This window comes from Hakea prostrata, chromosome 7, assembly GCF_041222555.1.
Source record: "Hakea prostrata isolate BN-2017 chromosome 7, UWA_Hpros_2, whole genome shotgun sequence".
In the NCBI taxonomy this organism is placed as follows: Eukaryota; Viridiplantae; Streptophyta; class Magnoliopsida; order Proteales; family Proteaceae; genus Hakea; species Hakea prostrata.
The window spans coordinates 55,180,516-55,207,272 of record NC_142606.1 but is presented as its reverse complement, the minus strand read 5'-3'; the positions used below and the strand labels follow the sequence as shown (position 1 = coordinate 55,207,272).

The 26,757-nt window shown below is 37.2% G+C and overlaps 1 pseudogene; it reads left to right on the top strand.

Moving 5' to 3' along the window:
• LOC149011410 (F-box/kelch-repeat protein At5g60570-like) overlaps window positions 1-20,326 on the top strand; it is a 30,345-nt pseudogene extending 10,019 nt beyond the window's left edge.
• The last annotated feature ends 6,431 nt before the right edge of the window (window positions 20,327-26,757 follow it).

Sequence of the window (26,757 nt, the reverse complement as noted above, 5' to 3'; positions counted from 1 at the left end):
CCTTTGATGACATTTGTAAAGAGTAAGATTTTGCAATTCAAGATAAAAACAGGAAAATCTCCCGTTAATGATCATTATCTCTCAGATCTCCGCCGGGCTTAGAATCGCTCCACTCTGGAAGTGATATTCTATTTTGGCATTCGTATAGAGCTTAACCTCCTTCTTCGTCAGTTTGATCTTGCCAGTGTCGGAGTGGATGTGTTGGAGGTAAGGACGGATAATCAGATGCCTGTCTCTCTTCTTGATCTAGAGAGGACGAACGATCCTATAAATGTTTGCTCCATCATTTCTCATTTCGTTTTATGCAGACACTCTAGCAAACTTGTCATAGATTGTTTGGTTGGGATCAAGGTGTAAGATGATGTAGTTGTATTTTATGCAGGCAAAAAGGTTTGCAAAATTTGAATCTTCAATTGGGTGTTAGTTGCTTGGGAATTAAAAGTCACGGGTTTGGTTAGGTATAAGGATTCATGACATAAGAATGAAAATAGTATTAGTAAAGGGGTTATTTTGCTCATTAAATAACATGAGAGGTATTTTGGTCCCCAAGTTTGAATTTTGAAAATGTTTAATGGTGAATAACTGCATTAATCTGGTTAGGACCCATATATAATATATTGCACTAAGGGGATCCAACATTAGTTTAAGGTTTAAAAAGAAGAACTACACATAAAATACTCTTTTTAATATGTTATGCTAAAAACAGAGTAACTAATTACAAGTTTAGGAGTTTTCTATTTTTATTTTTTGAAGAGAAAATTATATATAGACCCTTCGATTTGCAATCAATTACATCTATTACCCATATAAAGAAATCAATTACAATGTCATCATTTAACTTTACTACTTAACAATAAAAAGGTATTTGTAATTAATTTCTTTTCAAAAGTAATAGATCTATTGATTGTAGATCTAGGGGTCTATATGTAATTTTTCCTTTTTTGAATACAATTGTATATGAAATTTCTTGAAACCTTAAAGTTAAACTTGATCAGTCATATTCTATTTACAATGGAAGAAGAACCATTGCCCTTTTTGTTGTCATCTCTTCTTGTGACTAAAGATGGGTCAATGAAAGTCAATCATAATTGTATTAATTTTCTTTCCTTTTGAAATTTGAAACTATGTAGTTTATAGCTTTTAGTGCATGTTGCATATAAACAACTATTAAGTTGTTCTTTTGCTTAGTGAATTGTTTTGAATTATCTAGATTCTTCAATTAGTTTAATATGTATTGAAAGTAGTTTGTTCCATCTTATCAAAAAAGTAGCAGTTTGTTTCACAATGGATGTTGAATGATTTGGGTTTCATTATGCTTAGTTTTGTTTGGATTGAATTTGTGAGTTATTGTTGTCTATTGCTTTTGCTTGTGTAGTGTAAATGTGTAATACAGGTACGATGCACATTTATATATAATTTTGGGGTTATTGTTTGGGTATTTGTCCAAATTTTCATGCTAGATTGTATGATGATTAGATGTGAGCTATTCAAATGGAAGCCACAAAAGTGAATTTTAAGGGAATAATGCAATTGTGATGAAATTATTGATGAACGCATTAGTACAAGCCACTGCAGGTATGGATATGTTCTTGGATTATCTTATTATCTTTTATGTTTTTCTTCAATCTTGATATTCTAGTTCCTGAATATTGGTTGTGACATTGTCTTAAAAATGTTTCGAAGAAATAATTATTGTACTTAAACTGTCATTTTAAACCTTGACTTTGATTGTTCTAGATACTATATTCTCAACTTTGTCATGACCAGTAACTTCACCTGAACTTTTTTCATATCCTAGATTCTAAGCTGATTTTGCAGCACTACCATCCCACAAAGTCTTAGTGTTTTTTCAATGTGTCCATGTTTCGCCCATGTGTTTGTGTAATCTAGCAACTTTAACTTTTTGAGTGTTTCTCATGCTCCCCACTTAAGTTGCGCAAAAACTCTTGATTGCCCACTTAAGTTGCAAAACTTACATGTTGTCTATGCTGGCCTTTTTTAGAAATTACAAGTTACCCACTGTTACTTTTTTGTTAATTTTGAAATTGAAATGAATTTTGCCCCTCACCCATATAAATGACCATAATGCCCCTCTCACTCACTATACTTTGTCCCTTCCATTGTCTCTCTCTCTCTCTCTCTTCACTCGCCTTCCCCTTCTCTCTACCTCTGCAACTTCTCTTCCCCTTCTCCGGCTACCTCTATAGCAATTGCCCTTCTCTGCCTTTGTCTGCAACAGCAAGCCTCCCTCATCTCAGCCTTCATCTGCAACTGTTAGGGCACTGGAGTGATTTCTACTTCAATCTGAAACTGCAAATCGCTAAGCATTTAAAGAGATTCAGTTTGGGTAATGGCAATGTTAAGATTTCTAAGAAGAAGAAGTTTTCATGGATGATACTCGTATTAGCTTTTGCTTCTTCAGTTGCTCCTAGTACCTTAGAATGAAACATTTTAGCTTGAACAAGCCAGAATCAAGCTTAACTCATTTAAACTTAGACCAAATTTTCGCAAAACTTAGACCATCATCGTCTCTTTGAGAGAACCCTAAAAATCTAGGGTTTTTAATTTGCAGAACAAAACAAAGCAGGCAAATTAGAGTTGCAGAAACCCTAACTCATTTGAACATTAAAATTGCCATTAACCCCTAATATCTAGGGTTTTCTGTCAGCATATCATGAATCTCCCATCTTTTGAACATTAAAATCACCATTAACCCTAAATATCTAGGGTTTTCTATCAGCATATCATGAATCTCACATCTTTGGTTGGATTTGTACAGAGAAAGAGGCAATAAGAAGCTTGAGAAGAAAAATGACATAGAAAGTGTTGTCATTTCTTATAATATTGGATCAATTCATGGCTTTGTTTCATACTATTCATCATCTATGAACTCAAAAAGAGTTTGGATTTGTTTCACAGTTGGTTAGATAATTGGTTGACTACATTTTCATTGTTGGCAAAGTTTCTTATATGATATTTATTGCTGACCAAGACAAACCTAAATAGTTTCTACTACTTGTACAGGATTTATTATTATTTTTTTTTGGTACAAAGGTGATATTTATATTGAGGAATTGGGGATGAGGATATTACATATGCCGTCAATAAGGATTGAACCCATTACCCATGACCTCTCCACTAAGAAATGAGGTTCTCAACCATTACACTAATCCTCCATTAGCTACTTGTACAGGATATTCTTGTTTCTTTCTACTGACTTTCTGCAATGGAGCTCTCTTCCTTTTCACGCTGTAAAAATATTTTTGCATTTAAAGCCTTGGAAAGAATTCTAGAAGAAAGTAGTAACTAGAAAGTGCGAAAGGAAATCATGGGGTGCATCCACTAGTCATTAGAGAAAAACAGAATATGTGGATCTACTCGAATTTTAGAAAATTTTGATTTATTTAGACCATAATTGATTAGTTAGACTTGAGCCTAGAGGTATGATAAAATATCAATAGTCAAGATTTAATCTCCCTAATATGTTTTTATCCTAATCCAAGTTGTGATGCAAATGATTATTGTGATTTTGATTGCTCATGAGAAGAAATTTGAGGCCATGTTTCATCCGATACCCCTTTGAGTTTATTGGAATCGTCATCAATAGAGAAAGGAAGATTTTGGCAAAGAAAACCCTAATTCTGATTGGAGGTACCAACCTCCACATACAAATTGCAACACTTTGACAAACTGGAATCGTAGCTCTAATAAGCATTGTATCTTTCATGGCGACGACCGAATTGAGCTCTTCACAAATCACATCGAAGAAGTGGAGAAGGAAGGAAGCAGTGATGGAGATGATGAAGAAATTAATGGAGGAAAAAAGAGATTTTGTTACAGGTGAAATCAGCCAAACAAACATTCAGATCCAACTACAGATTCATTGGATGAACAAGGAGTATTTTCTATAAATTTGAAAAAATTAAAAGGTTTTGTAAAATAAACAAAAAAACTTATATCTCTAATGGGCAAAATGGTCATTTCAATTTTAAATTAGCAAAAAAAAGTAATGGTGGGTAACTTGTAATTTCCGAAAAGATCAGTGTGGAAAGCATGTAATTTTTGCCGCTTAAGTGGACAATCAAGAGTTTTGTCCCAACTTAAGTGGACAACATGGAAAAAAACTCTTTATTTTTTCATTGTTATTGAAGTAATTCATATGGTAGTGGGCCATTGTTCAACATTTGATGAAAACACTGAAGATCCATTCTCGTTTAAGTTTAGGAGCTTTCTATTTTATTTTTTGGACACAAATGTATGCTAAAGTTTCTTGGAACCTTACAATAAAACTTTTGTCATATTCGCGTTGCAGTGGAAGAACAAACAATGGCTGACGGGTGATGCTTTGACTTGCCAATTGCCCCTTTTGGTGTCATCCATTCTTGCTTTGAAGGATGGGTTATTGGAGGTCAAATCATAATTGTGTCAATTTTCTTTACTTTTGAAGTTTAAAACCATATACTGTATAACTTTTAGTGTTGCAGATAAACAAGTCTTAAGTTGTTTATTCTCTTAGTGAATTGTTTTGGATTGTCTAGATTCTTCAATTAGTTTAATATGTCTTTGAAATACTTTGTTCCACATTAGTTTTGATTGTCTATTGCTTGAATGATTTGTGGGTTTCATTATGCTTGGTTTTCTCCAATAATTGGTATCAAAGCCATACCCATACTAGATTGGGATTGATATTTTTTATATATTTTTGCAATAAAAAGATCAGCATTATTAAAAGAGGAAAAAAAAATATATATTTCAAGGAACCAAACACTCTCAAGCCCACAACAGCAATTGGACTCAATATAATCAACGTTCACCAATTCCTTATCAAATGGAAATTTTAGTCAAGAAAGCCCTTCCCAACTAGGGTCCCCCTTTAAGAAAACTGATGTAAATTTCACAATAGTAAATAAAAAACTGCTAATTAGCAACTCAAAAGCATTAAAAAAAAAAGTGACTAATCAATATGAAATTGTGGTTGTTGCATTGCATCTCAACCAAGCTCTATATTGATATGGGTTGGCCAATCCAACACTTTATCCAACACTCTTTCATTTGCTACTACGACTTCACCAAATATCTGCTATTGGATTGATCTCACAATCTTTCTATTGTTACTTGTAATCATGTCTAGATCTTATTTTGTTATTCTGTAGAGACATTGGATTATAGAAATGATATCCACATGAATTGTCCAATACAATTTATGGGAAAATCATGAAAGGGGGGATGATACCTACTAAAGTCATAGATTCAAGTTTATCATGGTTTTACTAGCATAGTAAAACTGAATCTTAGAATAAAGTCTCTAGTTTTAATGGTGTTTAGTCTGAAATGGGTTGGGTTGTGGTGCAACATCCAAGGTTATGCTTCTTCTAGTGTAGTCGTTTATTGTGTATTCTTTGAGTTGCTTCCTAGTAATAAATTTGTGTTATTTTATGTTTGTGAGTCAGTTTACTTAAAAAGGTCCATAGTAGGGAGGTGCTCTCTCAACTAATTCTACCACTTAATAAGGGTTTTTTTTGAATTGGCAAGCGATGGGTGTATTAGGGTCAGAAACTGTTGCAAGTTTGATTGTTAACATTCCTTATAACTCTTTTTCCCCTTCTTTTAATAAAGCTTATCCTTTTAATCATGACATTTTTAGTTGGTTTTAATCATAGAGAAGAGTTCATAAATGAGACTAAAACAAGAAATGTTAGAAGATAATAATTGAAAATGAATAAAACCTTTTTTTTTAATACTTTCTTTTTGGATAAATAAAACCTATTTTGCTAATGAGAATAACTTTTGTAAGTCTTGGTACCTAGTATACCCAAATGGGAAAGCATGAAGCAAGACTGAGAAGTGGAAAGACAAGGTCTAGGCCGATAGCTACATATGAGGCATATTGGGCCCTATGCCAAAGAAATTGAAATTGGGAAGCCTATATGGGAATCCTCAAGACTCGAGACAGATGCCACTTGTGTGGATTAGACTGAGGTACCCTCTATATAAGTGAAGCTTGGGTCTTAGATTTAAGAGTGAATGAAAGTAAATGAATCGAAAAAAAAATTATTATGACAAATTGAAGTTTTTACTATAGAGAAAGATGGAATGAGTTGGTTGTTTAGTACATCACATTGCATGCACATTATGCATATTGCTTCATGGGCATGTGAAGCTCATTTACTTTTAGTGTCAACAAAAGCCTAGGTTCTGAATAAAGGCAACAGGGTTGACATGAAGGTGATAGTTTCTTGTTTGGTTTAGTAGAATATAAGCTTATCTTGTGATGTATGTATATATCCATCTCTAAGGAAAGTACAAGTATAATTGTAATTTAAGCTAGTACTTTAGCACTATGTATATATTGTAAAAGAGAAGGGTAGGTACCATCAGTTAGGGTGTTCCAATTTCCTCCTTTCTACCAACATTTTTTGCATTTTTATGGTAATACTTTGATGATAGGTTTAATAGGTAAGGTAAAATACCACGAGCCTTGGAAGGTTTTGGTGTTGTGGACCACACCTATCCCTGGAAACTTGGGTCGAGACAACCATTTAAGCAAGGTTGTAGTTCGGAGGAGTCCAATTATCAAGCTAGAAGAGAGTGTTTTCACCACCACCAATAGACATGCTACTGTTAGAGACAACACCTAGTGCAACCTAACATAAGGCTTTCCACAATGGGGAGTTCAAGCAAATTCCGTGGCTCTACAATGTCAAAAGGAGGTTCAAGGATGACTTGATCAAGAGCTACACAATCTTTTGGCACCGGAGGAGAAATATAATCCTACCTGCATTACACAAATTCAGGTCGAGACTCCATTGTAGGAGGAAGTGTGTGACATCCTCCACAAAACTCTAACTTGGTTGTGCTGTATGTTTGGGACTCAAGAGAGCTAGCATTGCTATGTTGTGGGCATTGAATATAAGTCCCACAATTTCGCTGTAGATATGGATGTGGATGACCCGGACCATGCAGGAGTGTGGAAAGAAGACAACAGAAGAAGCACACGTTTTGATGGAATTGGGAGGTAGATACTACGATTTTAGGAACTATAGATATGAGATGCTTTGTTAGGAAAATCTCACCTCCCTATAATAGTCTTTTATCTCCTCTACATACTCAAACTTATTGTAGAGACCTTGGGTCCAATCTCACTTTCCTAGAGAGCCACCACCAAGTTACCGACCGATGCTATCAACTACCGCCTATGTCAGCTAGACAGTGTATAATGCAGGGTAGAATGGTAAATGGCACCTAAAACCCTAAAGAGACTTACACTACGAGGTTGGGGCCTCATTTCATGAAAACACAGTAAGAGACTTGAGAGAGGAGAAGAGAGGGAGAAGAGGCTAAGGGAGGTGGATTGGTTGCCAAGCCTGGGAATCCAACGTGTGGAATTGGCAAGAAGGTATAGGAATATAGTATATCTCACTGCCCCCCCCCCCCCCCCCCCACTTTTTTCATGTTGATTTCTTCAAATTTGGCCATAGATGGATTCATGGATGAAGCCATTAGTGTGGGATTGTGAGAAAACAAAGGGTTTTTCACCATCAATGATTTCGTTGTGTTTCAAGGCCCTAGATTAGGCTAGTACAATGATTGGAGAAATAGTTCAGTTAGGAAAAAGATTTGGGTTTGGAACCCAATTTTTAGGTGAATGAAACCCAATCTAAAATATGGAATGGAGGATTAATTGGTAAATTGGTCTAGGCAAAAAAGGGGTCTTTGAGTGAGGAACACTCCTTGGGAAGCCCACTAGAAATGGGGAAGAACAAGCCCCAAATTCTGGGGTGGTATTCTTTTTGTTGGCACACTAGTTAATACAATCGGCCAAGGCTGTAACGACTAGTTGGTACCCAATGTATCAATCGGGTGTCTTGCAGGGGTCCAACCAAGCTGAATTTGGGAAAATTTTGGAGGTTTATTATCACGTCACTTAATTTACTAGCTTATGTATGTCATGATTGGGTAATTGGCCGATATTGAAGCATAAAGTTATGTGTTGGAAAAACTAATTGGATCGGAAGGCACCTATAAAAAAGGTGAGGAGGAAATGGATGCTAGACATAGGATGTAATTTAAATTCTTCCTTATGTTATAAATGTTATCAATGCTATGATATGAATATGAAACCATGTATGACATGCAACATGCACCCATAATATAATGCTTGGGTCCCACACTCAACCCACACACACACACACATTATGCTATATGTAATGTCTTATTTATCATTGGCACAATGCTTACATGAATGTGATCATGGGTAAAATGCCGGGGGTGATGGCTATGGCCATTGCCTTCGAATGCTCATGCATCTTACATCATCATGCATGTTTGCATATGCACACATGGGTTAGGATCTATCCTGGAGTGCAACCACCCTATCAATAGGGGTATTGAAGTTTGAATTGTGGTTTGGAGTAGTGGTACTAGTGGGAGCCCAACAGAAGGAATGAGAGCCATGAGAGAAAACTGATTACCCTGGTATACGATTCATGCCACTACCAAGATATTGGGCTTGAGGTGGTGGCATATAGTAGTTGTGGTGTATGTCCAATTGGCAGGTGCCTGAGGCTATACACTCTTAGAGTGCGAGGGGAGATAGGCCAAGATAGTGGGTTACATGAGGGTGGTACCCCCAAGTCATGGAATGCAAACATAATAGAAAAGTTGCATTGGGCTAGGTGAGTCTCGACACACACCAGTCTACTCCAATGGTCATTATGAGTGGATGGGTGATGTTCATGAGAGATGGCGACCAGGTGTGACCTAATATCCCTTGACCCTTGTTGTTGTATAGAGTGTGGCCCTTATCCTATTTCCCTAGTTGTGTACATTCTTTTCGTGGACTGAGAGACCATCCTTAAGGATTGGCATTTACTAAAGCATGTTACCAAAGATAGAGACTTGCATAACTTATATGTAATGGATGTAATGTACAACAATATCATGTGCATTTGAATGTGCTTGTTTTTTCCTCACAAGTTTGGTAGAACTCACCCCTCAGGATTTCTTCTTTTATATGGAATCATAGATTTGGGATGTCACCTAAGGAGACAAGGAATAGACCAAAAGGTGGTTGAATTTAACATTCTGCCTAATTGTTATTAGTAATAGAGTTGGTCAATTGTAATAAATTAAACACCTTATGAACAAAGGAACTGATGTATCTTTCCCTTTTATATCTTACTGTACTTTTGCCGGTTATCTCTGTTGTGAACAATGTGGCCATACACTACTTATGGTACTGCATTGGCCAATCTAAGGGGGGTCTATGCGTGTGAATCCTGTCCTGGCTAGCTAATTTGAATAGCCCCTAGGTCAGAATTTTACAAAGTGTGATATGAATGTCAGATGATTTGTCAAGAAAATAACTCTAAACACAAATAGACCACCCAATGACGTGAAGTGAAGGAAGGGATATCCGATGTGACACCTCATCCTTTGCACGGGTGCAAAGTGCCAGGGGGGGGGGTGGGGTTTGGGGGGGGGGGGGAAAAAAAGAGAGTTTAATACATAGAACTAAAATTTTTCGTGTTTGTGGGTAAAAAATTCTCTGTTTGGGTTGTTGGATTTTTGGGTAAAATTTTTTGAATTTTTCCAAAAAATATTGATTGAATTATGGTTCAATTGTTTAGGTTGGGGGGGGGGCGGGGAAAAGTGCATGGGGAAAAGGGGGGGGGGGGGGGGGCCCCCCCCCGGGGCAAAGGCCCTAAATTTGTTTTAATGCACAAATTATTTCAATTGTCTTCTGCATTGTAACAACCAATCACTATACTTTGTCTTTGATTTGGGGAAATGCACCGTTTATTGGTTCGCACACACTCTACTACCACATCCTTCAAAATATAGGTTTAATTCCCTTCAAACTTAAAAAAAATTTTTCTATAGTAATATAAAATTAATTAATATTTCTTTGATATAGCATTAAATTTGAAGTAATATGCGAATTTATTTCCACTTTTGCTTTTATTGTATCAACCAATCACTCTCGTTGCTTTTTTTGGGAGACCGTGCCTTCTATCGGTTTCCATAATTTCAAGATTTTAACCCTCACATCGATTGGGTTCTCTATATATACCAAGCCTTCTCCATTAACCCCCATGAGCACTTTGGATTTCAACAGAGATATCTCGCTATCAAGATTCATTGGGGGGTAACCATCCATCTCTTCCATCCCCTCACTTTTCTTTTTACCTCTTGTGTTTGATCTCATTTGTTTCCAGTTACCATTTTGTTGTTTTATTTTTGAAGCAATTAAATTCAAAGTGACGATTCTAATTAGAACAATATTATATAGTTATTACATCATGATCATTGATTATTAATTTTATAATATTATTTTTGTTTTTCACTTTGGCCATACTTTTTGCAGGAATTTGCTATAAGAGTATGTATATATATGTTCCAAAACATGGGAAGTTCATCACATGAGAAGAAATGGAGGGTTACTTTCTTTGAGTGTTTAAAAAGCCAAGATATAATGAAGGAAAATTCTACAATCAGATCAATGATTTACCAGGTGTTTTATATAATTTCGCTCTTTCTTATAACCCATTCCTACACCAACCAATTGTTGTTACTCCTGCTGTGACTATTGTTATAGAAAACTATGTTGTTGATGTTGTAATTGTTGTTTTTGTTGCAGTAATTGCTACCAATTCATGTCTATAATACCTAGAAATATGTGTTACCCACATATTTATGTGCTCCTCGTAAATTAGACCAACGCTTTGCATTGTATAGGGTCTATCTGGGCCAATGATACCAAATATTGTTGTCTCCAATAAGGGAATTTTCAATGCAGAGGCTCCCATGCACCCGAATGGGGTCTGTAAATGGTCATAATGTATGATACTTTAACTCTAGTTTTTAGTAAAAGTTTCTAGACTTCAACATTTAACCACTTAGTTACAATGTAGACCTAACCATTGCACTGAGGCACGCCCTTATGATGCTCTTTCCTAGACTCACATTTTTGGCTTCTAATGGTTGGGCACTTGAAGTTTGTTAGGGTAAAAAGATTTTGGCTTTAGAACTATTCGTGACACCAATAGGCAATATCCCAACTCTGTTATCTTTCCCTCAAGCTCTCGTGCCCAATTTGTAGATTTACCCACTAGACTAATTTTGGTGGTGAGTCGAATGGACCATTTTTGAGATTCATGATGAATGCAGAAGACTTGGGCCACTGTAATATTCTTTTGTTACTCAGTGAAATTTTTTTCCAGCTTGGCTTGTGGAATGTAGCACATCTCATTGGTTTGTCAAACACGTTACACCTTTGGTCTTCTTTGAACTAGTTCCATTTCTGACATTAATTATTTGGTGTCAATTCTAACACCCACTATACTTTTGTAGGGATCCCAGGAGGGGGAGTAATTATGCCGGCTACAGATGAAAGATCGTATGGTACCACGATCTTTAAATTTGATCATTAGTCATCTGTTAGCTAAAAGGTCTGGGTTTCAAGGACTTGTAGCTGCTAGAGTTTGATTTTATGTGTCGTAGAAGCTGTTCTGGTGATAGTATTGAGAGTGAGACAAAGACTATGATAAAGTTTAGGAATTGAGTCAACATCAACGATGCAAGTTTATGACTCTTAAGAAAGTCCATTACACTATTAGATCTTTAGAAAGTCCTTTATGTTTTATAGTAGAGAGCCACTACAAACTCTTGTACATGACTTCAAAGATGGACGCTCACTGCTATGTTTTAGTGGATGACCCAAATGGTCAACCTGTTTACTCGATTTATCTATTAATATGTACCTTTGTTCTCCTATTAGGTCATTGTAAGATTTTGATATTTCATCTTAGGCTTTGTGTGAGAGTTTTAACAACACCATTTTGGCGATTGGCCGTGAAATCTCCATTGCAAATTTCTTCCTACATAGTAAAAATTCTTCTTTGCCTGTGGACATAGTATACCGCTTTGTGTGTGAGCCATGTTAAATCTCTGTCTTCCTTCGATTGTCATCAGTTTTTGTTTATGATTTCTTAATGTTGTTCAAGCAGTAACTTTGAAAAACATCCATATCTTTCTTCCTGCCATTCTTTTATACCAAACAAGCAATAAATATGTCAATAGCAATTTTGAAACAAAAGGCTTCTACCTTGCCAATTCATTGCCACTAAGAGATTCAACTAGACCTACCTCATGGACATAGCCAATCCGTTTAGTCGTGCTGTTTGATGAAATAAATGAAAAAAATAAAAATAAAAATAGCAAACACTTGCAAGACCTTAGGGTTGGCACTTCCCTTCAAATGAAATGAATGCAATGAGTGGTCAGGATCAACTCTCCAAACTCTACCTTGAGATCAACACTATTACCATCTTTAGGAGGAGGGAATGAATCTCCAAAGGGATTTGGATATTAGCGAGGTTAAAAGGATATAATGATGATACAATAATGAGGGTTTACTCCTTGGAATCCATATCTTTAATTGTCATAATGACCTCTATTTATAGCCAAAAGTTTTCGCCAAAATGGTTTGGACGGAAAAATAAAATGTTCAAATTTTGGACTCATGGTCAACATTGGGGATCTCCCATCGATCAACTCATTCTAGTTGTTAGAAAGCCATCTTTCTCCGCAATCAATTAATGGTCGATCTTGACCATCAACCGTGGGGCTCGGTGGTCTATTGGTTGATCGAAGGGCTTTCACGGTATGTACCATCCACAATGCTAGTAGTTGATCAAGCTTATTTAGATCATGGTTGACCAACACATAGACCATGGGACATTTTAGGGCTTTTGAAAAATACTTTTGAAATTCCATTTACATCCCTAGAGATAGACCAAAGAGTCCCTTTTGCACATACGATTAGTTTCTAAGTGTCACGTTCCTAATCTACATGCATGGTCTTCAAGAGGTCTTTTCATCGTTCTTAAGCCTTGAACTTGTACTTCCACATGGGGATGGCCATTTTTTGGTCTTTCACACTTGAAAATCCATCTTTTCATAGTGCTTGGACAACTTTTGTGCTTTTATGTACGTTCTCTGCTTGGGTGTTCGGCTTTGTATATTAACATTTCTATATTAAACAGACAAGTAGATCAATCAAATCACATTAGATCTCAATTTTATGTGTTTGTGAACAACAAAACATTTCAAGTGTAGTTTGGTACTTTTGCTAACAATCTCCATGAGGATAGTTTGGTCATTTTCCAAATAGACAATTTTGTCAGACATTAAAGAAGTATGGTATATGGTGGCTGATCAAGAACATAGGATGATTGGTAGTGGGGGGAAGATTCAATTTTTGTCTAATCATTGGTTTGGCCAAGTCATTGTAGCAGGATGTAGAGGACTACAACAAGATTTTTTTATTTACATAAAATGGTTATGGTGGCTGGATTTATTGAAATGGGGACTGGAGAGTTCCTCAAGATCATGCTCTGAGTCTAAAAGGGGTGATTGAGGTGGCCCACTAGATTCGATTGTGATCAAATGATGAAGTGGATGTATGCCACTGAAAGAGATCTTTTGGTGGGGCTTGTTCCTCTAAATCGGTGTGAAATGTAATTTGAAGAAAGCATCCAAAGATAGAGTGGGTGAAGCTTTTTGGGGTATGAAGGTGCAGCCTCAGCAGAGTATATTTGGGTGGAAATTTCTACTTGGTGGGATTTCAGTGAAGAGTCTGGTTAAAGATAGGGGATTTCACTAATTTCAAGATGTGTATGTGCAAAGCGGAGGAAGAAAGGGTGAAACATTTGTTTATTGGTTGTCTATTCATGGAGAATGCTTGGGTTTCAGTTTTGCAATTGGTTGTGAACTACTTGGGAACAACCCTAGAGTCACCTTGAGTTAGCAAATTGGTGGAAAAGAAAAGAAAAGTCAATGTAGCTGTGGCCAATTTGGTGTAAAGGGTGTGTTTCTATTTAAATTAAACCTTGTTAGAAAGGAGTTCAAGGTGCAATGGAGTGGTGGAAATGCAAGCAAGTAGGGTGTTTCAAGTAGATACAGAAGGACTAGCAGCAGCAACAATATGGTTGTTTGAAAGGCCTATCATTAGCGACCTAGTGTGTCATAAGAGCACTGGGAGTGCAGGTGTATGTTAACACTAGGGCACTACATCAGAGGTGTTTGACAGAGACCTTTGGAAGTCTAGTATAAATTGAATCTTGGTGGTTACTCATTAGGCAATCTAGGGTTGGCTGGCGTAGGGTGAATAATAAGGAACGACATCAAACAATGGCGGTGTTCAAATCTTTTTTATGGATCAAGACAAATTCTAAGCACAATTTGAGGCATTAATGACAGGGTTTTGAAAAAGCTAGAGAGATCGTAATTGATAAATATGGGTTGAGTGTGACTAGATGGCACTGGTTTGCTTGGTCAATAAAGAACAGCTCCTGTGGTGCGTTTTGCAATGATGGAGTTTGAGGAGCTGTTTAGGGATGGTTACCTGGAGGATATACCATTGTTTTAGAGAGATTAATCCAATTTTAGATTATTTAGTAGGGTTGGCAGCAAAAGAACAATCCTTAGATGTGATCAAAAGATTGCTAAGGGTAACTTATGGGAGATGGAAAGGGATGCAAATGGGTGCCCTCAATACAGGTTTGGATAGGATCTTTAGGAGAGTTGTTCTAGTTTTTTTGGGTGGAATTAGTAGTCCACTTTATATAAGTTGTTTTTTTGGTATTTTGTATTTGCTTTTCATCATTAACACAAATGAAAGCCTCTTTGATAAAGAAAATTTAAGTAGTAAACCTGATAAATCTGGACACAAATACACCACCCTTAATGACATGAAGCCAAGGGAAGGGATCATCGGTGTGATACCTCATCCTTTGCATGGGGTCGGTTAGCACTCACACCTTAATTTTTTTTAGCTTTTTCTCCTTTATTTCAATAAATTGGTTAGCTTATTAGAATAATATAAAGCATACACTTTAAGTTAAATCTAACTATTGAACAATAAATCAAAGTGAAGCCAAACAAATACCCATCCTTTAATTGTTTCTTTTCTAATTTATTTTCTATGTTCCTTCCCTGAGATGAATAGTATCTTATCTAAGAGAATATTTGTGCACTCTCTCTTTTGAAGACCATTCAACTTCTACGGGAGGTGGTTTCTCCTAGATATTCTACAAGGACAAGATCCACTACATTCATCCTTAAAGTGGTAAGATATTTATTTATAGTAATAGAAAATGATTCATTTTTCTTTTTCTTTCTTTTTAAAATAGCGTTCCGCAAATCATTAAATTTGTTTTAATCTGCAAATTATTTCGATCATCCTTTCCATTGTAACAACCAATCACTATACTTTGTTTTCGATTTGGGGGAATTCACCATTTATTTATTTGCACATACTCTACTTCCACATCCTTCAATATGTAGGTTTAATACCCTTCAAACTTTAAAAATGTTTTTCTCATAGTAATATAAAATTAATTAATATTTCTTTAATATACTATTCAATAGGCCATTAAAGTTGAGGTAATATGTCAATTTATTTCCACTTTTGCTTTTATTGCATCGACCAATCACCATCAATGCTTTTTTATTTGGGGGACCGTGCCTTCTATCAGTTTCCATATATGTTGCTATACTTTTAAGATTTGAGCACTCACATTAATTGAGTTCCATCTATATAGTGAGCCTTCCTCATAAACCCCCCATGAGCACTTTGGATTTGAGTAAGTTATCCTGCAATCAAGATTCACTAGGGTAACCATCCATCTCTTTTTTCCCCCCCCCCCTTTCTTTCTTTACCTATTGTGTTTGATCTCATTTGTTTTCAGTTACTATTTTGTTGTTGTTCAATTTTGACACGATTAAATTCATGAAAATGCATATGATAGTTAGGATTTATTTCATGGAAAAATATTCTCTCTAATCTTAGGTCAGGCTAAACAAGCCGACAATTCTAATCCAAACAGTATAGTATATAGTTATTACATGATGATCATTGCTCATTACTTCCATAATATTTTTTTTGTTTTCATTTCAGTGTTACTTTTTGCAAGGGTTTAATTTAGGAGTATGAATGTACCGAAACGTGGGAAAAAAGTGGAGAATTGCTTCCTTCGAGCGGTCAAGAATCAAAGATGAACTAAAAGAAAATTGTACAATCGGATCAATGATTTACCAGGTAAGTTACATAATTTCACTCTTTCTTATAATCCATCCCTGCACCAGCCAATTGCTTCAAGTCTTGTTGTGATTGTTGTTGTAGATAAGTATGATGTTGATGTTGTAACCGTTGAATCTGCTGCTGTAATTGCTAGCAATTCAATCTCCATAATGCTTTTAAATATGTGCCGCCCACCTATTTCTACTTTATGATATGCTCCTCAGAAATCAGATATTGGATCAACTGTTTGCATTGCATAGGGTTTGCTGCGCCAATGATACCAAATTGTGCTGCTCCAATAAGGGCATATTGAGTGAAGAGGGTCCCACCCCAGTGGGTTCTGGAAATGGTCATAATGTATGCAACTTTAACTCTAGCTTTCTCAAAGTGTCACATTCGGATATAAGACAGATTGAGTGGCATACCAACGTATAGAGCATAAGTGATCAAAGCCTGCATGAGTGAGATATTGTCTTGATGACCCGCTTTGGATAATTGTTGCGGCTTACTATGTGAGAAAGTACACAGGTTGTAGGCAACAACTGGGCACCCTGTTTTTACGTGTCATATTTGAATGGTTGGCCAAAGTAGAATAAATCACCTCGCACTCCTACCAATCAAAACAATAACCGAAACCGGGAGGAGGAGGAATCTGCCTCATCTCACCATTAAGGGAGAGGTGAAGCATTTTAGCCAGATGCTCCTAGGTGAAGAAGATGGGACTTCCCTTCACACAAATTTGGATAATGAAATTGTTGTGGTCCTAGACATACCACATATTACTGTAGAACTAGTGAACCAGGCAAGGATAGCAAAGCTTGTTTAGAGAAAGCAGGACCCAAGCAAGAGCCATGAATCGCTCCTCCACATGATATAGGCAACAACAAACAACACTACATCACTCCCGTAATCAAACATAGCATATTCAAAAACAGCAAGGTATAGGTTGTAGGCCTCTTGATTCTGGAATAGGTGGGGCTTAAAAGCCATGGCACAATGCCCACGCCAAAGTTCTCTACAACCACCTCCTCGAGCTGCCATCAAAACCTAAGACGAGAGTCGAGGAAATGGGAAGGCATTGAGTTGCTGTAAGATAGCAAAACACATAAACAACTAGAAATAAACACATCTAAGGATGAAGTGAAAAAAGAAGAAGAAGAAGAAAATGCAAACCTAGGATCAAACAACTGAAGGATAGAATCAAAAAGGGAACTGAATGAATTTTGTGGAAATAGGCAGGAAAGGGGAACTACAGATTACGATGATGAACCACTCTAAGATCCAAGTAAAGATGTTCACTTTAGTAAATGCTTCTTGAACAAAAGAGGCGAAAGGGGAGGTGCTATAGTGAAACTAAGGCATACAAGAGGAAGGCGGTCGCATAAAAGAACTAAGATATAGACAAAAAGCCGGTCGGTCGGGGGTATAAAAGCATCTACCAGCTTATTTTTCCTGCAAAAAAAACTAACTACAATGTAAAATATGCATTGTAAGCCTGGTACTTCTAAACATAAATTAAAAGGAACTTATAACACGAGACTTGCAGCAAAAACGAAGTTATGATTGATTTGTTAGAACTATATGTCTAGAACTCATCATTTCCCCCCTTCTGGTTGAGCAACAACTCAATAAGATGAGGGACATGGTAGGAGAGATGAGTTTCTTTTTCCTTTTCTCCACTCTCTCCCATTATTCTCTTCTTCTTGTCTTCCTTCTACCTTCCATCAACTGTTTGATAATACTACTACAGGTGAAACGATGTCATCTTCCAACCCTCTGCCTGACGGGCCTCACCCTTCATCCTCTCCCGACCTTTGTTGTAAATCTTCCTCCATTAACCCAACAGCAGCCAGACCCTGGAATTCCCTCTTTCCCTCTCCCTCTAGCCCCCCCTCCCACCAACTGCTCCCTCTCCTTTTTCCCCCTTTGACCCCATCCCCTTCTCCTATTGTTTGCTGCCCCTCCTCTACCACTGAAGCTGGTATCCTCCATTGGCAATCTGTGGTCATTGGCCAATTCGTTGGTCCCTACCCTCCGTTTGGTATTGTTAAATCCTCTCTATCTAAATAATGGAAGTCCTCTCGTTTAATGGACTACTTCTTACTTGATTCCAGTATATTCCTTTTCAACTTCAGCTCTCTTGCCTGCAAATCAGAAGCCCACTTGCAGTTAATCCTGAGATGTGTGTTCTAGTCCATTAGTTTTTAATCATTAGTCTACTTCTTTCTAACTGTTTCAGCACTTCTCCCCTTAAAAAAGTGGTTTGTCCTTAAATGTCCCATGCACTTATATACGAACCCTACGTACTACCATAGATATAAATGGTGAAACTTCATCAGTTTGTCCTGGTACTTCAGGTGAAGTTGACATAGACTGTCAAGCATGCATGAAGCTGAAAAAGGAAATCCTGGCCTCATCAACAGGCACAATGAGGAAACCAGTTTAAGAACATGGTTGTTATTCAATCTGCTTTGTCACTGTAAAATGATTAAGCTAAGCAGCTGATCTTTCATTCATTTAGTTCATAGTGATAAATGTCTGTTTGGATATCTCAGCAAGACAATGAACTGGGGGCAATAGTCTAACTATTGAAGCATGATCTCTGGGTCCAAGAAAGGAAAAACTGCACTTACCAACATACTTAAGGTCTTTTAAGCTCTTAAAATCTTGAACATATTCTATTACAATGACTTTCTGCATAATAGCTTGTTGGTATTTCTGCATGCTTGAAATCTCAGAGATAAAAGATTCAAATTGCTTCTGAACCTTATAGGCAATATCAATTGTACAAAAACTTGGATTATTTAGCTTAGTTTTTTCATTTTAGAACCTACCAAAGACTGATATTTCTCATGTTTCCAAAAGTAGAACTTTAGTTGCACGGTAGCAATTGAATAATGATTTGTCTCCATGGTACCATGTAATTTTGATTTTCTGCTACCTCACATGTTTTATTTCTTGCATTTTGTAGTAATCAGATGGGGATTCCACTGGTCAGTCATCAGGTGATAGTCTTATACCTGGTGTTTATGATGACATTGCCACAGATATTCTTACTTGGGCAAGTAGATCAAATTACCCAAATCTTTACAAACCGAGGCAGGACGGATGCGTGTCATTGAACAGTGAGTTTATCTAGCTTGTGGCAATATGCCTTGGGAAGCTTTTGATCCTACAAGACAAAGGTGGATGAGGTTACCTTGCTAGAATGCCATACGATGATTACTTCACATATGCAGACAAAGAATCTCTTGCTGGAGGAACTGAGCCGCTAGTTTTTGGTCAGGAACTATCAGGATTTTGAACATGGATGTACAGTAAGCTCAATCATCGATGGTGTAGATGCCCCTTAATGAGTCTATCCCATTGTTTGTTTGGTTCAAGTAGTTCTGAAGAAGTTGCTAATGTTGCTTGGAGGAAGTGACAAGATCTGTTCACCTTTTCATATCCGAACTGGGTTCTAAGGAAAGTTTGCCAGATATGAATTTTCCTTGTAAACTTTGTTCAAGATTCTTCATGGATGATAAATTTTATGTTACTGGAGGAATTAACAGTCAATCTGACCGTCTAACTTGTAGGGAAGAATATAATATGGAGACAAGAACATGGAGGAGGATAAATAACATGTTCCTTGGTTGGGGTGGACCTATGTGGTCTCCTACCCTGATGGTGGTTGTTAATAATCAGCTTTGGGCTGCTGATCTAACTACAAATGAGGTGAAGAAATACGATAAAACAAATAATACATGGAATGTTGCGAAGAGATTCCCAGTCAGGGCCTGAACATGTCAGCAAGGAGTTGTGATGGGATGCTCTTGAGCTCCCAAGTTCAAGTATTAGGTTCCCGAGTTTGGATACTTTATGTGTTGCTTTTTTGGTTAATTCGTATTGGAATCAGGAGTTTGGGTGTATGTGAGGCAACTGCTGTTGCAGGATGAGTGTTATGGTTCCTGAGTGTGTATTTCAATCTATAATTTTATTCTAATAGAAGTCTGATCCCTTATTCAGAAAAAGAGATTACCAGTCAAGGTTGACTCTAACAACGGTTAGGGTTTAGCATTCAAAGAATGTGGTGACAAGTTTCTTTTGGTTGGTGGACATAAAGGCACTAATGGTGAAGTTATTGTGCTACATTTATGGTGTCCAGAGGACAGAAATGGGGGAAGACTTGAGTGGGATGTTCTTTCCATCAAAGAGCAACCAGGTGGGTTTGAGTACAACTATGCCGTGATGGGTTGTTGATGCTTGTATGACTATCTTATATGAGTTGGATCTAAACGCATTGAGAAACTCAGGTCTTCTTTTATGGCGATTTGACGTTGATTGGATATTTTCTTCCTCTAAAAAATCGATGTTGATATTAAATTTTCTTATTCTCCAATTCCCACCCTTTCATTCCTTTTCTTATCCTAATTATTTTTAAGCATGTAAAGGTCTATATCCTTGAAGTTTTTGAATTATGATGTTTTTTCATGCTAAACATTATTACAGTCCTTTATAGAATCTAAAAAGAAATAAAGAGATGATTGACCCTTTTCTTCACATCAAACTTCATGGAACTGCATACTTGGTTGAGAGTACCAGATGGAGAAGCCTTCTCTCCAACCAAATTTAATGGAAAGAAGTCCAACAGCCACCTTGACCACCCAAATGAAAACTAATTTGCATTGATCTCTATCAATTCCAAACACCCTCAATGGACGATGACGGACTGTGAAGAGTTCACCTTGAGTACCCATGCAACTCCACCTCTCCCCCCACCTTTCAAGAGTCTCAGAGAAGGCATCTGAAAGTAGCTAGGGAAGTTACCTTTTAGAGCCTTCCAAGTAATAAAGCCATGTCTTGGAATATGGATCCTTTTTCTTTTCTTTTTTTTTTCAAAGAAAAAAAAAGGGGGGGAAGGAGAAAAAGACACTAAAGGATCAGACCTTTATTAGAGAAATAATGTTTAAGATACAAACCCAGGAACCATACCTCTCAACCCTACAACAGCAATTACCCCACATACACCCAGTCTCACTGGTTCCATTCAAAGAATAGAAAGAAACTAAACAAGCGAGAACCTGAACCGTGGGAGCTCTAAAGCATCCCATCACTATCCATCTTGACTTGTTCAAGAAAATCCCTTATAGGGAATGAAGTCTAATCCCTTGCTGTTGATTTCACAAGAAAGTTAGCGACTGGATTAGCCTCCCTATAATAGTGGGTAATCCTCCAATCTATCTACTCCACATAGTCTCAATCCATACTAGAGTTCAAATACACATCAAGGAATAAGAAATTCCTTCATCGCCAACACCACTGGCATAGAATCATATTCAATCCACAACTTCTCAATACTCATGGACTGAACGGCAGCCAACCCTCTCATCAAGGCCATGAATTCAGCCTCCAAACTCATTTTGACACCCAAGTACCCATGGAAAGAGGACAGCACTGCAGCACTCTGAGTCTTAAATCAGTCCCAATATCCCTGCATGCCTAGGAAACCCTATGGCCGAACCATCAATGTTAAGTTTAAACTAGCCCCTTTCAGGTCGTTCCAAACCACCTACTTTGGCTCTACATTTGGTTTTACCTTCACACAAAGTGCTGCTCTTGACATCACCTCTTGGTCAGATCTGCCCAGCCCCTTCCGCATTGTAAGTCTCAACCTGAAGCTCCAATCACAAGTTTGACCTAAACACTCAATCCACCTGTCTACCAACTCTGTCATGCTTTCTGAAATTTCTCTCCAACCAGGTGAAGTATGGAATCAAGACAAAACACTTCAACCACACGTTGACTAAAGAGGTAGCCTTGTACCACCAAGCCCATAAGTCCTCCAATGAATGACATGGCCCCTATCTGAATGAGGAAAGGTCACTGAACTTACACCAAAGCACCCACAACAAATCACACTACATAAATAGATGTTCTATAGATTCCACACTCGAATCACATAAAATACAATAAGAAGCCAAAACTAGACTCGTCCTTGCACAACTGATTCTGTTGGGAGTCTCCTCATCAATAGTCTCCAGCCAAACATACACACACGAGGCTGCAAATTCACACCCCAAACAGCCTTATGACACTCCACCTTCGTGTGCTGATTCCTAAGGCTATTCAAAGTAGACTTGAGAGAGAATGTACCATTAGTTTCCAACTTCCAATGGCACCTGTCCATTTCTTTGGCATCACCCACTTCAAGCTTAGAGGACAACTGAAGAACATATCAAAGAGGGTTTGGCCCAGCTATAGGAAAATCCCACACCCTCTCATGCAAAAAATCTTCTACTCTCTGAGGACATCCCTGGATAGTAGCACCATCCAACTGGATATTTTCCACCACTATGAAAGGCACCATTTATCTGTCAACAAATTAATCTTTTAACCATTTCCTACAGTCCACTATTCCTGAGAACAAATAAAGTCCAATACCTTTTTAAGACCAAGGAGGATCGAACAGCGAACATTGCATTTCTTCAGAGCACCACCCTTTGCAAGTAACTTGGCTCTCATAAATACCCCTATCAACATAGCATATTGCTTTACCTTCCAGGCAAGTTTGCACAAACAAGAGAGATTCACATCTATTAATCTTCTCAGACCAAGCTCTCCTTCCTTCTTTGTACAACATAAGTGAGCCCACTTTACTATTACTAACTTCCTTTGATTGATGCTTCCTTTCCACTCAAAATTGCGCATCCATTGCTACCTAAGACACAACAAAAGAGGGCTACCAGTATACAAAGAAGGTGTGGATCGACATGCAAGAGATCACTGACTTCACCATCTCAACCCTTGTTGCATGTGACAACAACCTCCTTTTCCTGCCTTGTAATTGAGCTTTTACTTTGTCTATGACTGGCAGAAATCTATCCGTTGTCACTCTTCCCGCCCAAAGCTCCACTCCCAAGTACCTTGTTGGCAAGGATGTTCCCTTGTTCTCAATAACTGCTTTATCCTCTAGTTTTTGAAAGGAGCCACCTTCCCAAAGAAAATTTTACTCTTTTCCACGTTGATGTACTACCCTACAAAGAGTAGTACATGCCAAGAAAAGTTTGAAATTTTTTTGGAATTGTTACTGTCGGACCCTTGTACTTTGACTTTATTACTACTTTATCCCATGTACTTCCAAAATTACTAATCCAACATTTAACTTTGTCTACAATTACTAATGCCCCCTACCGTTAAGCTCCATTAGTTTACTAATGATGTGGCATCTATAGATTTTTTTTTAAAATTCCAAAATAACCCTAGAGTCATCTCTTTACTTATTTATCATTTTTTCAAGTTATAATACTACCCTTAATTAACCATGGGAGAAAATTAACCTTAAATCAATTTTCTTCTCTGAAAAGAAACCACCAAATGAAGGAAAGATGTGATTGAATAAAATTCAAAATAGAAACTAAATATGAGGAAGTATCAAATTTAATTTGAAGTTGGAAGTTGAAAATCACCTAATATATGCTAACCATTGTGCATGTTATCAAATTTCCTATTAATTAACATCTTATATGCCAATTTGTTGTAAAACTTCCATCATTGTGATTGTGAAAATTTTAATTGGAGCATGAGAGTTTTAACAACCATAAGCGTGTGATCCCACCAATCCTTGAATTAAATTCTTAGAAGAAAACAAAAAGGAAAATCATTTTAGGACAACTTCCTTTGAAGATGAACCTTACTTGAAACTCTATATGATTTATATTTTTTAGTGCAATAATAAGACCCTCATTAACAAGTATCACGCTGCAGTAGAGATCATTGTTATTTTGTTATTTTGTGTAAATTCCAAGAATTACAACACTCATATAAAGATTCATTTATTTTCTCCCAGATCACTGCTTTTGCTGTTAGAACTTAAATTTATAATGTGAAATAGTTCATCTTTACCATGATGCACATTTTGATGGAGTTGGGGATGAAGAAGCAAGATCTCAAGAGGTAATTCATTCACAAACTTTCTTGATTTGGGTTTTTATCATAGTGGAGACGACTCGTACTCTTTCAAATCCAAAATTGATTCTAAAATATAAGATCTTAAGGATATAATTGGCATTCAAGATAATTTCTAACAATGAGGTTAATGTCATCTTTTTGACTTCTTAATTTTAATTAAGGGAAAAATAGATATTACATCTTCAATGTTAATAGCCACATAACACCGTTACAAGTGAGGGGGGCAATAGTAATTTCATAAAGAAGGATGTTTGATTAGTAATAAAACCAAACTAGGGGGCAATAGTAAATTATACTAAAAATATTTAACATATTTCAGATATCATCATTATAGAAGCATCATCATCATCATCATCATCATCATCATCATCATCATCATCATAATAAGAAGGTAGGAACAATCACCCCCTAGGACTGGGTAGTGCTTGCAACTCCTTCTTCCTCACCTTTTCCTTCAGATTCTTACATAGCACCTCTTTTGCTAGAATAACCAACATTGGGGACATAGGGTCACCTAGTTGCAAACCCCTTTCCACATAAAGAAACCCACAGGACCCCTAGTCAAGCAGGAACAACACCCTTGTTGTCAAGAAAATCTCCCTAATCCAAGCTCTTCATCTACTAGAAAACCCAAACTTTTCCAACTAAACAAATAAGAAATCTTATGATCGAATATGATAGGCTTTGCACATCAATTTTTAACCCCATCCCCCACCCCTAAGTGAGTAGTTGAGTAACTAAGAAGTTTAGAAGCCATACATATATTTTTTGAAATTACTTTCCCTTTCTGAAAAACCCTTGTCCTTCAGAAAAAAAATCTTATTCTGTTTGCAACGGATCTTTCCACTTCCTCTCTAGTCACTCCTTCATAATAGTCTGTCGACAACGGATCCTCCATTTGAATGGAGTCCTCATAACCTCCATTTGAATGGAGTCTTCATAACCTGTTGTATAATCTAAAAGAAACATAGCTATAAAGGAATGAGGTCAACATAACTCAGTGAGGTCAACTCAACAACATATCATGCATGCATTCACAAGTTCTCACATCAAATATATAAGATTAATGATGGTAATATAAATAATGATGATAATATAACTAATGAATGATTAGGATGTTATGATCCTAAATCTATCATGAAGTCTCTATGGTAAACATGCATTAAGTTAAACACCAGTCTCCTCTGGGTAGTCTTAGTCACTCTCACTCACAGCACTCAAGCATGTCTTTTGGGTTTTTCGCGGTAGTTGGGTAAAGTCACACCAATCTGTGGCTGGGGATATAAGTCATCACTCTCTCACATCATCGTTTGGCTTGAGATTTAGTGTGTGTCAAGGACAACTCTAGGCCCAATGCATAGTCATACGGTCTCATACTACATGTGGTCCGGATATCTCCCCTCATGCCTAGTGCCCTTTTGGTTCGATATCCTTCTTTACCTTGGAATGGTATCCTCAACGGGAGGCATCTGTTGGATCCCGTTCCTTAACCCAGTGGTCATCCACATATAATGGACATGATGGTCTTCATGTCCTCTCACAAGTTGGTTACTGGTTTTGAGTGCCCATGAGCCTTATCTACTATATGCAACCCTACCATTCCATGATGGTAGTGGGCCTGTTTGGTGCTCTTAGGACCCTAACATCATGGGTTAACCAGCTTCAATACCCCTACTGGAAGGGTAGTAGTACACATAGGGTTATCTAGCCAAACACTTCTAGACACCTAAATTTCTCCATCGGATTGATAGTTATCATTGCCAAAGCCTTAGCTTCTACCCATTTAGTGAAATAGTCGATTGCTACTATGAAAAATTTCTTTCTCTTGATGCTACAGGAAATGGACCAAGGATGTCCATCCCCCACATAGAAAAAGGTATGGGACTGAGAATTGGAGTTAGCTAGTCAGCAGGTTGTTTTTGTATTAGAGCATGGATCTAACATTGATGATACTTCTTTACGTATTCCATTGCCTCATATTGCATTCGAGGCGAATAAAATCCTTGTCTTTGGATTTTATAAGAAAAGGTTCTCTCCAATATGACTTCCACAAATTACTTCATGGACCTCTGCTAGCGCATACTGTGAATCAGATGGTCTCAAGCTTTTCAACAATTGCCAAAAATTGTTTTTTTTTATAAAGTAATCCATTCTTTAAGACAAATTTCGCTGATCTTCTCTTTAAAGTTCGGGCTTTTTCTTTATCATCAGGCATAGGATCATCCCTGAGATAATTTATTATAGGATCCATCCAGGATGATTCACTAGCAACTTCCATTACCTCAAGCTCTAGATATGCTAGGGAGTTTAACTCTTCAACATACACCTCTTGTGGGAGAGAGACAAATTTCGCTGAAGCAAGCTTTGCTAAGGAATCTGCCATTGTATTTTGACTTCTAGGTAACCTAAATATGTGAAATTGCATGAACCATGGTTTGCATTCAATCACTTTCTTCAAATAATTGATCATCCTATCATCTTTCGCCTCAAAATACTCCTGTGACTTGGCTAATCACTAACTCAGAATCACTTTTGACCTCAATGTTTTGCACACACAATGATTTGGCTAAATGGAGTCCTGCAATTAAAGCTTCATATTCTGCCTCATTATTAGAAGCATGAAACATGAAGTGAAGTGCACTTTAAACGACAAAACCGACTGGACTCTGAAGAATCAATCCTGCTCTTGATCCCTGAGAGTAACTCGAGCCATCAACATGGAG